The sequence below is a fragment of the Lutra lutra genome, chromosome 18 (genome assembly GCF_902655055.1).
Source record: "Lutra lutra chromosome 18, mLutLut1.2, whole genome shotgun sequence".
NCBI lineage: Eukaryota > Metazoa > Chordata > Mammalia > Carnivora > Mustelidae > Lutra > Lutra lutra.
Genome location: NC_062295.1, coordinates 2914707 through 2929790, shown reverse-complemented (window position 1 = coordinate 2929790; position 15084 = coordinate 2914707). Strand labels below are relative to the sequence as shown.

At 49.9% G+C, this 15084-nt stretch overlaps 1 protein-coding gene across 6 annotated transcripts in view; it reads right to left on the bottom strand.

Moving 5' to 3' along the window:
- Window positions 1–15084, bottom strand: part of DNASE1 (deoxyribonuclease 1) — a 53895-nt gene that overhangs the window by 4524 nt on the left and 34287 nt on the right. For 2 of the 6 annotated variants that reach the window (XM_047714362.1, XM_047714360.1), the window contains exon 2: window positions 7892–8399. The gene's annotated coding sequence lies outside the window, so the exon portion shown is untranslated. Of the gene's footprint in view, window positions 1–907; window positions 2854–7891; window positions 8400–15084 lie in introns of those variants that run through there. The other 4 variants (XM_047714366.1, XM_047714367.1, XM_047714361.1 and 1 more) reach the window with 2 other exon arrangements.

Sequence of the window (15084 nt, the reverse complement as noted above, 5' to 3'; positions counted from 1 at the left end):
CTCCCGTCTGCAGTCTGAGTTTCTAAACAGCCAACTCCAGGCCCCGCCCGGCCCGCGAGACTGTTGGTGTGTGTGGCGCAGGGAACTGCAGCCCCTTCTCCCCCGCGCTCATTGCCCAGACATCCCACCCCACCCCCGCCTGGCCCTTTCGTGGGAAACCCGGCGGCGAAGCCTGGGAGCAAACCCGGAGGGAGGCCACCAGCCCTGCTTCCGACCGAACATGGGATGTCGCCCACAGGCGGCACAGGTGTCACTCACGGCAGCTGCCTGGTCCCTCCGGTTCTCAACACACGCGACACAGGCACCTGTTGGCACGCCCCTCTTGGGGAAAACACTGCCCTCCTGCTCTGCAGAGCCCCCAGGCGCGGTCTGTGCCCTCCCTCCTGGGTCCTGACTGCGGCCCCACTGGAACCAAGAGCCAGGGATGACGACTCCCCTCCGAGTTGGGCCTCCGGGAGAAGCAACACAGCCCACAGAAGAGCTGTGGCTGGGAGGGGGGGGGCCTGGGCCTGCTCACCAGCTGCATCTTCAGCCATTTGTTTGTTTGTTTGGAAGATGTGTCCATTCACTTGAGGGCACACACATGTGCACAAGCAGGAGGGAGGGATGGGGGGGGACGCAGACTCCCCACTAAGCCTAATGCCAGGCTCAATCCCAGGACTCCAGTATTATGATGAGCCGAAGGCACACGGGTAACCAACTGAGCCACCCAGATGCCCCGCATCCTAACTCATTTTGAGCCTCATTTTCTTCATCTATAAAATGGGAATAAAACTGTCACTGCCCTCCTCTCAGGTTTAAGTATCAAACGACAGCATTCCACGGAACACACATTTCATACCTCGTTAAAAAGTCCTCTTATCCTTAAGAATAGTAATGGCAAATGGTCTGTTTCTGTCACCCTTACCGTTTCCTCCATCAGTCGGCTCGTTAGGTGACCCGCACTCCCAAACTCAGCGGACAGGCGCGTTTCTTCCTCATGCTCAGAGGCCCGTAGCTCCCCGAGGCTCGCTCCCGTGGACGGGGGAACGTGACCTTGCAGAGGAGCCAGCGCCCAAGGCCTCCAGAGGCCCCGGTTCAGAGCGTGCACACAATGGGACCACGTTCTCTTGGCCTCCACGATGGCCAAGGCCAGCAGCAGCAGTGGGCAGTCAGGGGTGCGCTCCTCCATGCCCAGCCCCATAAAGACACACAGAGTCGGTGCCCGGGAAGGGCAGGAAGCCCCGAGCCTCTGGCGTGTTTCAGTCCTGACAGCGGGGAGCTAGCAGCAACAGCAGACGGCGCTCTCTGACCGGCTGAGCGAGCTCACATCGGTCTGGACAGACTGACACCGTCTTTGGTTGGACTAAACCTGCTCCAGAGACAGGAAGGGAAACTGCACATCACAATGGTTTACTGAAGTCCAAGCCGGGTCTTAAGCCCCAATGTGGCTGAAATCAAAGGCCAAGGAGAAAGTCCTCTAAGCACTAAGGCCGGCAACAGAGGGGCGCCTCCATGCATGTGGCTGGGCGGCGGGTCACAGGAAATGCCACAAGACCCCCTGCGCCGCGCCTGAACGCTCTGGGGTGGGGGTGACTTCACACCAACATGTCGCCCTGCGGCAAGGATGTCCACGGCAACGGGAAGGACCCACAGCTGTGGTTTCCACACGGCGCACTGAGGCGCGTCTGGCCTCAAGGGCCCTGCAGGGCGCTCTAGGACACTCGCGGCGTCTGAGGGGAACAGCTGAACTCAACGTGGGGGCGGAGCCCACAGTTTCAGCGTTTGCTCTCGCTACGTCTGCACAGCCGCGGGGCTCTGTCATCACTGTGAAATCCGTGTGCAACGGGCACCAATGACGGCAGCGTCCACTCTGATTCCAAGTGCCCAACAGGCACTCACCTTCCATTCCTAAGTAATTTTAGTGACTTAACTGAAAGTGTTTTCTCTTCAAATTCATATGTACAGATCTTCCTCAATTTACCGTAAAGGTTATGTCCTGATAACCGCAGTGACCACACTGAGAAGCACAACTTTCCACTGTTAGGTTTAAATATTGTTGAAATCCACTCAATAAGCCTAACCTACCGAGCGCCATAGCTTAAGGCTCGCCTCCTGAAACGTGCTCCGAACTCGGGAACTGGCCTACAGCTGGGTCAAATCCTCCAACACCAACCCTATTTTATAACGGCGCGTTCAGGATCCGTTACTCTGCGGACTGCTGTGCCGACAGGGGAAAAGAACGGCTGCCAAGGGCAGACGGGCTCACCCCTGCGACCGTGTGGCCGGCTGGACCCTGGGGCTCCTGCCACTGCCCAGCATCCCGAGAGAGGATCCTGCCACGGATCCCTCGCCCGGGAATAGACCCGACCCACATTCAGAACTTGAGGTGTGGCTTCTCGTGAAGGCATGCTGCTTTTGCACGTTGTAAAGTCAAAACTCGTTAAGACGAACCACTGTAAGGTAGGGACTGTACGTTACTTTTCCCAATACCTCTTAAGTTGCTAGAACATAAAATACTTAAGTCGTTCAGACTTACCTATTTAATTAATGGAACTGGTAGATATTTTTGGCCTAGGCAGTCCCTTAGAATAATTACGGGACCTTACGTAGGGGTGCTCCGAACAGGAATGTGTGGGTCTGACACATACATAATGAATATGCCTGAGTTACGCTATCTGTAGTTCCTATGCTGAATAGATCTTCTCTTCTGGCCTTCGTCATTTATAACAGATTGAATATCCATCTTCTCTAAACTGCTAATGAGAATAATTATAATCTCAACTCTATTTAAATGCACGAGTGCATAGTGACTTAAAAAGATCCATCAGTCTGGGGCAGCTGGGTGGCCCAGTGGCTAAGCGTCTGCATCCGGCTCAGGTCATGATGCCAGGGTCCTGGGACCCAGCCCTGCATCAGGCTCCCTGCTCAGCCATAAGCTTGCTTCTCCCTCTCCTCTGGCTTGTGTTCCCTCTCTCCCTATGTCAAATAAATAAAATCTTAAAAAATGAAGCAAAACAAAAAAAAGGAGTCAGCCTGTTACTCCGCAAGTGGAAGTCTCCCTGCCTTTCCTATGTAGACGGGAGCACCCAGTCGCCCAGTGGTTAGCGAGGAGCCATTCCTCTGTACAGGAGCACTCCAGCCAAGCAATGAGGGGCTGCCAGAACGTGAGCCTCGGCAATTTGGGACCCTACCAGAGGCACTCCTCATCGGTGGTTACTATCTCACAGAAGACAACCAGCTGTCCACACCTCAACAGAGGACACAACAGCACTTAGGTAGGAGCTTGCCAAAACCACCAGGGACGTATGCAGCCTCTAGATCTCAGGACCGACTTACAAGGGACACAGATGCATCAGTCATCGGCACCATGGGGGCACGGCATAATCCAGACTGCGAAACTGCAGGACAAAGAATGATCTCATCAATAAATTTTTCAAGAGAAGGAACGACAGATTAAAATATGAGATCTATTACTAATTCCATGTGGATCCTTTAAAAACAATAAATCTCATTGTTTAAACGAATATTCCATTGGGGTGCCTGCCTGCGTGGCTCAGCTGGTTAAGTGTCCGACTCTTGGTATCAGCTCAGGTTTTGATCTGAGGGTTGTGAGATCAGGCCCCACACTGGGCTCCATGCGTGGAGCCTACTTAATAAAAGAATTAAATGGGCGCCTGGGTGGCTCAGTGGGTTAAGCCGATGCCTTCGGCTCAGGTCATGATCTCAGGGTCCTGGGATCGAGTCCCGCATCGGGCTCTCTGCTCAGCAGGAAGCCTGCTTCCCTCTCTCTCTCTCTCTCTGCCTGCCTCTCCGTCTACTTGTGATCTCTGTCAAATAAATAAATAAAATCTTTAAAAAAAAAAATCTGTCATCAGTTTCTCCTAGTCCTTGAGATGAAAGCTGAAGCGATTCCAGCTGCGGGCCTCTGCTCCACCTGCAAAGCTGGGCTGTCCTGTCACTCTGGTTTCAGCTCAAACAACACCTCTTTTTTTTAAAGATTTTATTTTATTTATTTGACAGAGATCACAAGTAGGCAGAGAGGGAAGCAGGCTCCCTGCCGAGCAGAGCCCGATGCGGGACTCCATCCCAGGACCCTGAGATCATGACCTGAGCCGAAGGCAGCGGCTTAACCCACTGAGCCACCCAGGTGCCCCCCAAACAACACCTCTTAAGGGAGGTCGTCCTCTCCCTAACAGCCCCTACCACCAACGTGATCCCAGTATCATCTTTCTTCATGACTTTTAGCACTTGTTTTCTTGGTTCTTTCAAGTGTTTGCTCTTACTTGTCTACCCTTGCTTAAGGCTGGCCTCGGGACTGGAACACAAACCGCGTAAGAGCAGAGACCTCGTCCAACCACTCCATCAAACTTCCTGTGCCTAAACCAGTGCCTGGAACACAGAAGTCCCTCCACTGACAAATGTGTAACACAGTGGGGCTACGTGCTCACCTCCTGCTCCCCACCTCCCTCAGCACCCTCCTGGCTGAGTTAGGGGACATCCGTTCCTCATGGACCCTCCAGAGAACCCAGCATAGCTTCCTGTCTCGAAGCCCAGGGTATACTATGGGACTTCCAAGTGACCTCTTGGCACTTGGTTTGAGCTGACAAGAACCTCCCAGAAGCCACAGCATCACAGCCCTGCAGGCCTGCCTCCCCTCAGCCGGACTCAGCCTGTATTCCCTCTCCCCCCTTAGGGTGTTCACTGTCCCACAGAGCAGTTCAGAAGACACGGGGCTTCCATCCTTGCCTTCAGATAAAAGGCTGAGGTCTCTGCCATGATACTGCTTTAATCTATGTCAAGCAACCTGTGTAGGTCAGCATGCTGGCCTTGGCCCGTGACCCTGCCTTACCTCAACATCCCTCATGAATTTATGTCTGTTCATTATAAAGAAACCATTAGCCCAGGGTGGAAAACTTCTCAGAACAACCTGCATCTAAACTGCTATGATCCAAAACAGTGTCAGTCACGTTCACAGTAGCCCCGGCCCCCACGTCCTCCTGTGCCCGTGCCCATCACCTCAGTGGAACAGGTGGCACTCTGGACCCATGATGTGAGGCCTGAACAGCGAGTGCACACCCCTTGCAAAACACATGGCCCTCTGCTTCCCCAGGCCCACCAGTCCTCACCTCAATGCTACCTTTCTGCACTCACTCTGCATTCAGGGGAGAAGCAAACAAAAGGACAGCTGTAAAAAGGCAGCTTTTAAGGTGTAGAGAGGTTAGCATAAGTTTAGCCCAAGACCATAAATAGAAACACACTCATGTTTCTGACGATGGATCCGAGGCCCCCAAAGATCTCATCAGCACCACAAAGCTCTAGTGACGGGTCCCAACATGCCAGGAGCACTGCCAACAACGTTGCACTGAAACACATTCTCCCAAGTTCTGAAGACCCTCCAGTGACTCCAAGCACAAAGAACCTTCTTTGGCAGGAGCCCCTCACCACCAGTGCCCTGCTCAAGATTGGGGAGCTACAGAAGAGACAAGCAGGCCCGGCGCACAGGGCAGCGTGGGCTGGTTGGGGTGCACCTGCAGGGGGAATTCTGACTGACCTTCCAGTTCACTAATCCTTTCTTTAGCTGCCTCTTACCTCCAGTTACATCTACTTACTAACCTTTAAATCTTAGTCATACTTTCCCGTATTAGATTTTTCATTAATTTCTTGTGAATTGTATGTGGAGCTCCATAAGTTACCTCTTTGCTTTAGTATATCAATCAGCTAAAGTCTCTTGTCTGACAACTCCAAAACTGCAGTCTCTGGTGGGTCTGTCACCCTGCCTGGTCCTGTCAGGGTACCTGGTAAGCAGACTCAGCGTCAGGCACGGTGTGTGACAGGATGTGGGTTAGTAACAAAGCAAGCCAGTCTGGCTAGCGTAGGCTGCATGGACATCTCTGAGCTGCATGTGGCCTGTGCAATAGCCAGAAGGAACAAAGGCCATGTCCCTCTGGTCCGACCAAGAGTCTCTGGGCCTGAAGACCTCTGTGTCCTTGTCTGAACCCTCTAGTATATCTCCTTACCAGCCCAGTCCTACAATGAAGATGGCAGCAGGACGTAGCAATTCTACATCCTAGAAGCTCATTCTGTAGCTTCTCGGAGAACAGGATCATGTGTCCTCAGCTGAGGTCTACCACCTCACTCCTAGAGGAGGAGCCTTGGGCTTGCAGACTGCCAGCTCCAGGCCTCCTTCCTCTGGGGTGGGGGGACTCCGCCCTCTTGGCCAGATGGGCAGGGCTGGATTTTTACAAGAAGGGCAAGTCACTGCTGTGCTTCCTGCCTAGGACTGGCCACAGGGCTCAGCTATAAACACCACAGCTGTTACACGTTGACAGTTTCAACCATGTTCCCCAAATGGACTCCTGGCTCAGGGCCTTTGCGCTGTTCCTCTGAGCATTCTGCCTCCAAATGGCCACACAGCTTGCCCCCTCCTTCACGCAAGCCTCTTCCCGGATGTCACCTTCCCATAGCATCCATTGAAATTAGCACATTTTGCCCCTGCATCCTTATTTTTGTCTTCCCACCAATCACATCTCACGATGCACACCCGTCTCACTGGATACAGTCCAGCGACAGCGAGGGCTTATGTATCAGCACCTAAACAAGCCCTGACCCATAGTGCATGCTCACCAAGTACTTGCTGAATGGAAGGATAAACATCAGAGGGGGCCTTCTTGACAGAACAATGGCTGCAGATGCTCTCCACCCTCTCCAGCCCCTCTGGCTGTCCCCATCTAGGTGTGAGCATCTCACACAAAGGGGCCTGACCCAGTCCTCTCTGAGGTAAGAGTGAAAGGATAGGCTTCTGCCACCAGGCCAGGCTGCTCAGCCTCCACATCCCAAATCCTTGTGGGACGGAGACATACAACCAAGGGTGATGGGGGCGCACTGAAGTTCCAGCTCTCACTGGGAGGGAAAGGCTCCCGCGGGCTAGGAGCTATCAGAGTAGTACTTGGGTAAAGCACAGCCAGAGAGCAGAGTCAGGAGCAGTTCATCCTGTCATGGAAGTCCCAGGCAGAGGCTGAGGACTGTGAGACAACAGACTCCAGAAGCCCTGGTGTGGGCCTACCTCTGTGGAGAGGAAGAGCTGCCCTCATGTGAGCCCAGAAGGATCCTCACAAGAACCAGTGGTCCCAAGAGCCAACACCTTCATGACAGTGCAGCCCCACAACACAGTGGCCACTGAAGCTCTCACTACCGACCCTTGTCTTTTCTGACTCTGCCCAATCCTTCCTGGATGGGCCCACTGGGAGGGCTAATCCCCTGTCTTCTCTGCCTCCCCAGTCACTGTGTCCACTAGTCCCCAGCCTCTCTTTACCCATTCTCAGAGCAGCTCTGGACCTTAGACTGTAGAACATTAAAGTAATGTGGACCTGCTAGTGTGGAGGAGACCACAGTCCCCAAGCTCCCCTTGGTGTTTCTCATCCCCAGGAAGCTTCAGGCTGGAATGTTTCACTAAATGAACTCTTCCCGGGGGGTCGGGATGCATGCGCTGACGGCCTATGGGGCTTGGCCACATGAAAAGGCTCCCGCTAAACCATCCTCCCTCAGTGCCTCAGCCTTCACCCTTAACTGGCCCCCAGAACAGATGCCTCATCAGGTCTGCCATGAGTGAAGGACGACACATTTGGCCTGTCCCAAACCCCCATCAAGCCATGGGGCTCCCCAGAGAGCCTGCCTGTCCTGGACTCCTGAATGTGAGCAGACTCAGGGCCCTGCCACCACTCTCCCCTCAGAGGTCTGGGTTACCACCCCCAGGGAAGAATCTCAGGCTGGCAGAGCCCTGGCTGTGGGGACGGGAAGATATTGCTGGGTGGAGAACAGGAAAGGCAGGTGCAGAGACCTTCCGGGCTCTGGGGAGCAGTACTGCTTCTCACCCCACTTGTATACCACTTTAGAAAACACGTCCCCTCACCTTGCAAGGCTGGCTTTCCAGGCTCCCTTCGTGCTGCCAGCATGACGGCTCCCAGGGCTCGGTGCCCTTCCCTCAGAGTGGAAGTGCAGCAGGGCAGCAGTGGCCACCAGCAGCCATCTCGACCCACCTGTGGCCGTGGACAGGGCCTTAGGCAGAAGCGGAGGGGGCCCTACGAAGCCAGAGGAGGAGTCCAGGCCAAGGCCAGAGTCCCCAGAGGTAGGTGGCCTTGTCAGTCCAGTTCCCCATCATCTGAAGACTGCTGGAATCATGGTGGGCCACGGAAGCAGGGCAGGGGCACCACCCTTCCAAATTCTTGGGTGATGAGCTCCTTTCTTCACAGTAGCTCCTGTGAGGAGGAGGTGATTTGATCTTCGCAAGCACCTCAGCCCAGCAAGGACACAACTACACAAGATGGTAAAGGTGAGCCTGCTATGGGGCCAACTCCAGGCTGCCACCACATCACTGTCTTCCAATCTGCACCATCTTCCTGTTCCCATCTGTGCGAATGCTTAATAAAAAAAAAAAAAACAAAAAAAAAAAAAAACATATTAACAGTGTTAGTCGGCTTAGCCAGAGAGCCCCAAATATTCTGAATTTCATGAAGCTCCTGACAGGCCATTTCATCTGTTTGGCTATGTATCTATTCATTCAAGACAGAGTAACAGGGCCCCCTAAACTCAGGACAACTGGACAAGAGATGATGTGATGCATCTCCTGTCACCAGATAGCAGCGATCTCAGTGAGAAGGGAAACCCAACAGCCAGAGCCCTGTGACTGCACCTGCCACGGCCAAGGTGGTTCTGGGCTACAGTGCGGCGAGGGGAAACTCAGACCCAGCCGGCCATCTCCCGCATGGAAGGGGCAGTCAGGAGGGCAAGGAACATAGGGCAGAGTGCTGGGGAAGAGGGGCTGCACAGTGGGCAGAGCTCCAGGATATTCAGAGGGTCCCCTTGAGGCTTCGGCTGAGGACTCCATACCCGTGTGAAACAAACTATGCGAGAAGCCCAGGGCAGGAATCCCTGGAAAGGAGCAGAGGGGAAAGATCCCCAGAGCTCACACAGGGATGGTCCTACTTTGTGTTCCCACAAGCCACCATGGTAAAGCCTCCTAATTCACAGCGTATCAAGCAGAAAGAATCCCCAGAAGGGCATCACCCCTAATAATGGGGCCAAATTACCTACAAACCAAAGACAGCTCTGGACCCACCCTAACGCTGCTCAGAAGCAAGCCTCTAAAGGATCGGCTGATGCCAAGGAACTTAACTGCGTGCCAGACCAAGATTAACACTATTTGAAGAAATATAACAAAACCCAGCAAACAACAACATAAATTCACCATGTCCAGGATTCGATAAGGAAATACCAGGTCTATCAGAGTCCAGCCAGGAGACAGAAACCACACGGTATTTTAAACAAGGGAAATTTAGTATGAAGAATTATTAACTATTTATAAGGAGTTAAATGAAAAGAAACAAAAGAAACTCTATAGAATACCTAATGGTGAAGGGGGGCACCCAAGGGAAGGATTCACACCTGGGAGATGGGTAGTCACAGCCCACTGGATGGTGTAAAGTTCACTGGGCTGCCCTAGGCCAAACCTGGAGATGACCGACAACTACCTATGTGGGCACGAATAAAATGAGCGGAGAGGCTGTGGGCAAAGGTGCTGATGAACTCACCGGAAAGCCACCAGAAGGCCAGACGAGGTCCCATAGAACTTGCCTGGCAGTGCCTGTCCCCTTCCAGACATCTAGAGAGTAACAGGGCTGGCACCACAGGAGTGCTGCTAAATTTGCAGCCAGGAAACTACCCGAAAAGATGCCAAAGAAACTTACTGGAGTGAGCTCCCGTGCATCCTGTGTGCCAGCCTGTGTCAAGAACAGAAATAAGCAGAACACACAGAACTGGGAAAAGGCCCCTTCTCCAGCAACTGCAACGGCGAGTTTAGCATCAGGCTAGCTGGCAAGGGAGAAACGTTCTAGCATCACAAGCAAGCAATGAAGTATGAACTAGTAACTGCTACACCAGGCATGTGAAAGAGAAGGAAACATGACCTATGACCCTAAGAAAGACCAGCCGTTAGAAAGTGACCTTGCAAAGGCAGACATACAAGAACTAGCACAGAAGGATGATGAATATTGTAAAAATGCTTCATATATTCAAGAAAGTAGAGGGTAACACGTGCATGATGGAGAGGAAAATGGAAGCTATAAAAAGATCCAAATGGGTTTTCTAGAGATGGTAAGAATAGTATCTGAAATGAAAAAACATTAATATGGGATTAACATCAGATCAACACTGTAAAAGAAAAGCTCAAGGAATTTAAAGACATAGCAATTGATAGGACTCAAAATAAAGTACAGACACAAACAAACACACACACACACACACCACACACAAATAAATAAAGCACACAGGTAAACAAGAAACACCAGACACTACCAAGCAGGCCAATGTGCATAAACTAAATCCCAGAAATAGAAAATCAAAAAGGAGACAAAAACACTATCTGAAGAAATAAAGCAGAATTTCCCAAATGATCACGACTATAAACTTATAGACCCAAGAAGCTCAGTAAAACCCAAGGAGGATAAACTGAGGAGACTACCAGCAAGGTACATCATAATCAAGTTGTTAAAAACCAGTGTCAAAGAAAAAAATCTTTAAAGAAGCTGGGTTTTGATCAGGGAAGTACAAATAAAAACCACAATGAGATCCCACCTCACACCAGTCAGAATGGCTAAAATTAACAAGTCAGGAAATGACAGATGCTGGCGAGGATGTGGAGAAAGGGGAACCCTCCTACACTGTTGGTGGGAATGCAAGCTGGTGCAACCACTCTGGAAAACAGCATGGAGGTTTCTCAAAAAATTGAAAACAGAGCTACCCTGAGACCTGGCAATCACACTACTGGGTATTTACCCTAAAGATACAAACCGTAGTGACCCAAAGGGGCACATGCATCTGAATTTTTTTTTTGACAGAGATCATAAGTAGGCAGAGAGGCAGGCAGAGAGAGAGGAAGGAAAGCAGGCTCCCTGCTGAGCAGAGAGCCCAATGCGGGGCTTGATCCCAGGACCCTGGGATCATGACCTGAGCCGAAAGCAGAGGCTTTAACCCACTGAGCCACCCAGGTGCCCCCATCTGAATGTTTATAGCAGCAATGTCCACAATAGCCAAACTATGGAGAGAATCTAGATGTCTATCAACCAATGAATGGATAAAGAAGATGTGGTATATATATACAATGGAATACTATGCAGCCATCAAAAGAAATTTTGCCATTTGCGATGATGTAGATGGAACTAGAGGGTATTATGCTTAGCGAAGTAAGTTAATCGGAGAAAGACAACTACCATACGATCTCCCTGATATGAGGAAGTCAGGAAACAACATGGGGCGTTTGGGGGGTAGAAAAAGAATAAATGAAACAAGATGGGATCAGGAGGGAGACAAACCATAAGACACTCTTAATCTCACAAAACAAACTGAGGGTTGCCGGGGGGAGGGGAGTAGGGAGAGGGTGGTTGGGTTATGGACAATGGGGAGGGTACGTGCTATGGTGAGTGCTGTGAAGTGTGTAAACCTGGTGATTCACAGACCTGTACCCTGGGGCCAATAATACATTATATCTTAATTTAAAAAAATGTGTGTGTGTGTGTGTGTGTGTGTGTAAATAAAAGAAGCCGGGCTTTGAAAGAGCACATTATGTACAGATCCGGCCTTGGATCCTGCTGTGCAGCTCTGCAACTGCCGCTCGCTGCTGCCAAAATGTCACTGGAGCCTTCAGCAGACAAGGAATGTAGCAGATGAGGTGGTGGACATCATGAGAGTCAATAGAAGGTGTTGGAAAGACATCAGAAGCTCTCCGAGTTAGACAACTGTGCAGAAAGGCTGCAGGTAGGAGTATCCCAATTTGAAACAAGTGCTGTCAAGCTGAAGAGAAAATATTGGTGGAACAACTGCCAGATGTGGACAACAGGGACTGTCACTGTGGCAGCCGCCATCTTCATCATCACCATCATCGTGTGGAATGCTCCCCGCTGAGAAGAACCAGTGAAATTCCAGCCTGCTGTTCAAGAACCCTCTTTAAGACGCTTGACTTAACCTGCTGTATCTCGAGCACGCCACTGTTCTTCCTGAAGTGATTGTTTTCTGTTGTTACCGTAAAGTTTAATTTCTAGGAAGCATGCCTTTGTTTTCGTAAGCACTCCAAAGTTCAAGTGCGGCTGCCTGGCCCACACCTGGCCCGGCGCCTTCACAGACTGACAAATGGCTGATGAAGAGCATCTCTTAAGTCACAGAGTGTCATTACCTAGAAGTAATGTTGTCTCATTAACTGCCATTACTTCCAGTCAATGGAATTTGTTCCAAGTTAGCTATCCCTGTCATACGACATCTTCAGAACCATATTCTAAACCTGCAGGTAGGGGCGGCTGGGTGGCTCAGCAGATTAAGCCTCTGCCTTCGGCTCAGGTCATGATCTCAGGGTCCTGGGATCGAGCCCCATATCCGGTTCTCTGCTCAGCAGAGAGCCTGCTTCCTCCTCTCTCTCTGCCTGCCTCTCTGCCTCCTTGTGATCTCTGTCAAATAAATAAATAAAATATAAAAAAAAAAAAAAACACAACAAAACATCTTTATAGAAGTATGGTTGTGACCAAGGTTTCTATTTTGCCAAAAAGTTAAATGCCAGTACAATGTTGTTAAGTCTGTTCCTGACAGATAAATTTTAAAAAGCGAAAAATGGAATTTAAGGTGCCCTTTAGAATTAAAATTATATTGTATGTGAACCTACTTCCTAACAGGACTTTTTTGCCTTTGGAATGCTGTAGGTGGTCCAGCTCCCCTTCTGAGTCCATATTTCTCCCAGGGGTAAGAGAAGGTTTAAGCTAGACTGCAACCATCTCATACATTGAGACTGAGCTCTACCCAACAGTTTGCAGACTGTTAGCTGTGGACTCCAGTAGGTTTATAATAATTATGTGAACAACAATTTTGTAGCCTTCAAGTAAGACCATCTGTGAACTGGTCATTAACTGGCCCAGTCCCCAGAGACAATAGCTTTTTGGAGTTTGTTTCCTATATTTTTTCATGCCCTAATTTTATTTACAAATACACTGAGTATACCGAATTCGAGTTTGATCAATTTTTCAAAAAGACTGCACCTCTTAAAATGCTCCTTTTCACATACATTTAATGGATTAATGAAAACACCCTTCTTTCTTTCTATTCAAAAAAACAAAGGGCAGCAGGGATGCCTGGGTGTCTCAGTTGGTTAAGCATCTGCCTTTTAGCTGCCTTCAGCTCATGATCCCAGAATCCTGGGACTGAGTGCCACATTGGGCTCCCCGCTTAGTGGGGAGCCTGCTCCCAGAGCCTGCTTCTCCCTCAGCCTGCCACTCCCCTTTTGTGCGCTCTGACAAATAAAAATCTTAAAAAAAAAGAAAGAAAAAAAGGTGCACCAAATCCAGATCCTAAGTACAAAGTCATCATAATTATTAACTGCCACTTGTTTTCCACTGAAAATGGCAAGTTCTTCCCAGTTCCTCCTTATAGTGTCTCCCATAAACCACAGAGGTTGTGAACCTCCAAACACTCTGTCCCAACACAGCGCTGTAGGAAGTTCTGTGGTCTCTAAGATAGTAGAAATGTTTGTTTCCTATTTTTATCCTATTCTACTTCCTCAATATGTCTTCTAAATTATGCTTTCAATTAGGCATTAGTCAGGGGTAGGTGACTCTTTTCACAGAAGACAGCTAACCAGAGACACTTTCTTCAAGGTCACAGGCTATCTGCACAAGATGCTGCTTTGGAAATAGCTTTGTCATCTGACAGACTTGTGTGAGACTTTCATCACCAGGGTATGCGACTTATAGATGGGAATTCAAGTAGGAATGAAAACAGGCAAGGAGGCACTAATGGAGAAATACAGAGATAGCACCCTTCTGGCCCACTGTTACTGGAGAATTCTCATACCCTTGTTCGGATGCTAGCATGTGACTTACAAAGCAACAACAGTTCGGGTGCACCAGGACATGGGGCTCAGTTTCATAAGTGTTTCCCCGACATCAATGAAACGATATAATGTTGAAGACATGCCTTGCAGGGTGCCCAGCTGTGAGAAGGAAGCAGAGGTCAGTGTCGGGCCATTAGTCCACCCTTGGCTCGGGGGCTCTGAGTGGGGTCTGGCTCTGAAACCTTGGTGCTCCCTCTTTGGCTGATGCCCAGTCAGTCCCATGTAAGCCGCTGGCTCCTGCATTAACCCAGGGGTACCTCGCTTCCATCTATTCATTCAGCGGGAAACTTGCCCACTGTAATGAACTGAACAAAGTGTTTATAAACATGAAAAAAAGCACATTATGGGGGCGCCTGGGTGGCTCAGTCGGTTAAAGCCTCGCCTTCGGCTCGGGTCATGATTCCAGGGTCCTGGGATCAAGCCCCACATCGGGCTCTCTGCTCGGCAGGGAGCCTGCTTCCTCCTCTCTCTCTCTGCCTGCCTCTCTGCCTACTTGTGATCTCTGTCAAATTAATAAAAAATCTTTAAAAAAAAAAAAAAGCACATTATGGGTAGATAAATAAAGGTAAGAACCGTAAGTAATTTCTGCTCTAAGCTGGAGGACAATGGAATGACATCTATAAAACACTAAAAGAAAAGGAAGAAAAGGTGTCACCAGGAATTCTTTTAATCTATCAAAAATATCTTTCAAAAATAAAAGCATCAAACTGTCATTTTCCAGTCTGGCATGTGAGGTATTTGGAAGGGGTCACTACTGTCGTTACAATAAAAGAGCTAAACAAATTGAAAAACAATTCGTTTTAGATCCATCAGAGAACTGAAGTAACAGGATAAAATACTACCCAAACAATCAGAGAACAGGCAAATACAGAAAATTACAACTTACTGGAGCAGATGCCTGGGGCAGAAACAGGGCAGGAAAAAGCAAAGTATAACTGATAAATCACTAGAGGTTCAATGTGGACAGGTTCAAATTAATAAACCTAGGGACCCAGGTTAGGGGGACCCAGGTACTTCTGTGAGTTTTACCTGCCAGGTTATCACAGTGAAGGTCAGAGAACAAAACCCTTCAGGCTTCAGGCAGGGGAAGGAGAAAACAAGCCACTTAGAGATACATCCAGAACCTTCTGTTCTTTAACAAGGCCTGTCCTCAAGGGAAATTGTTTTACCAGAGCCTA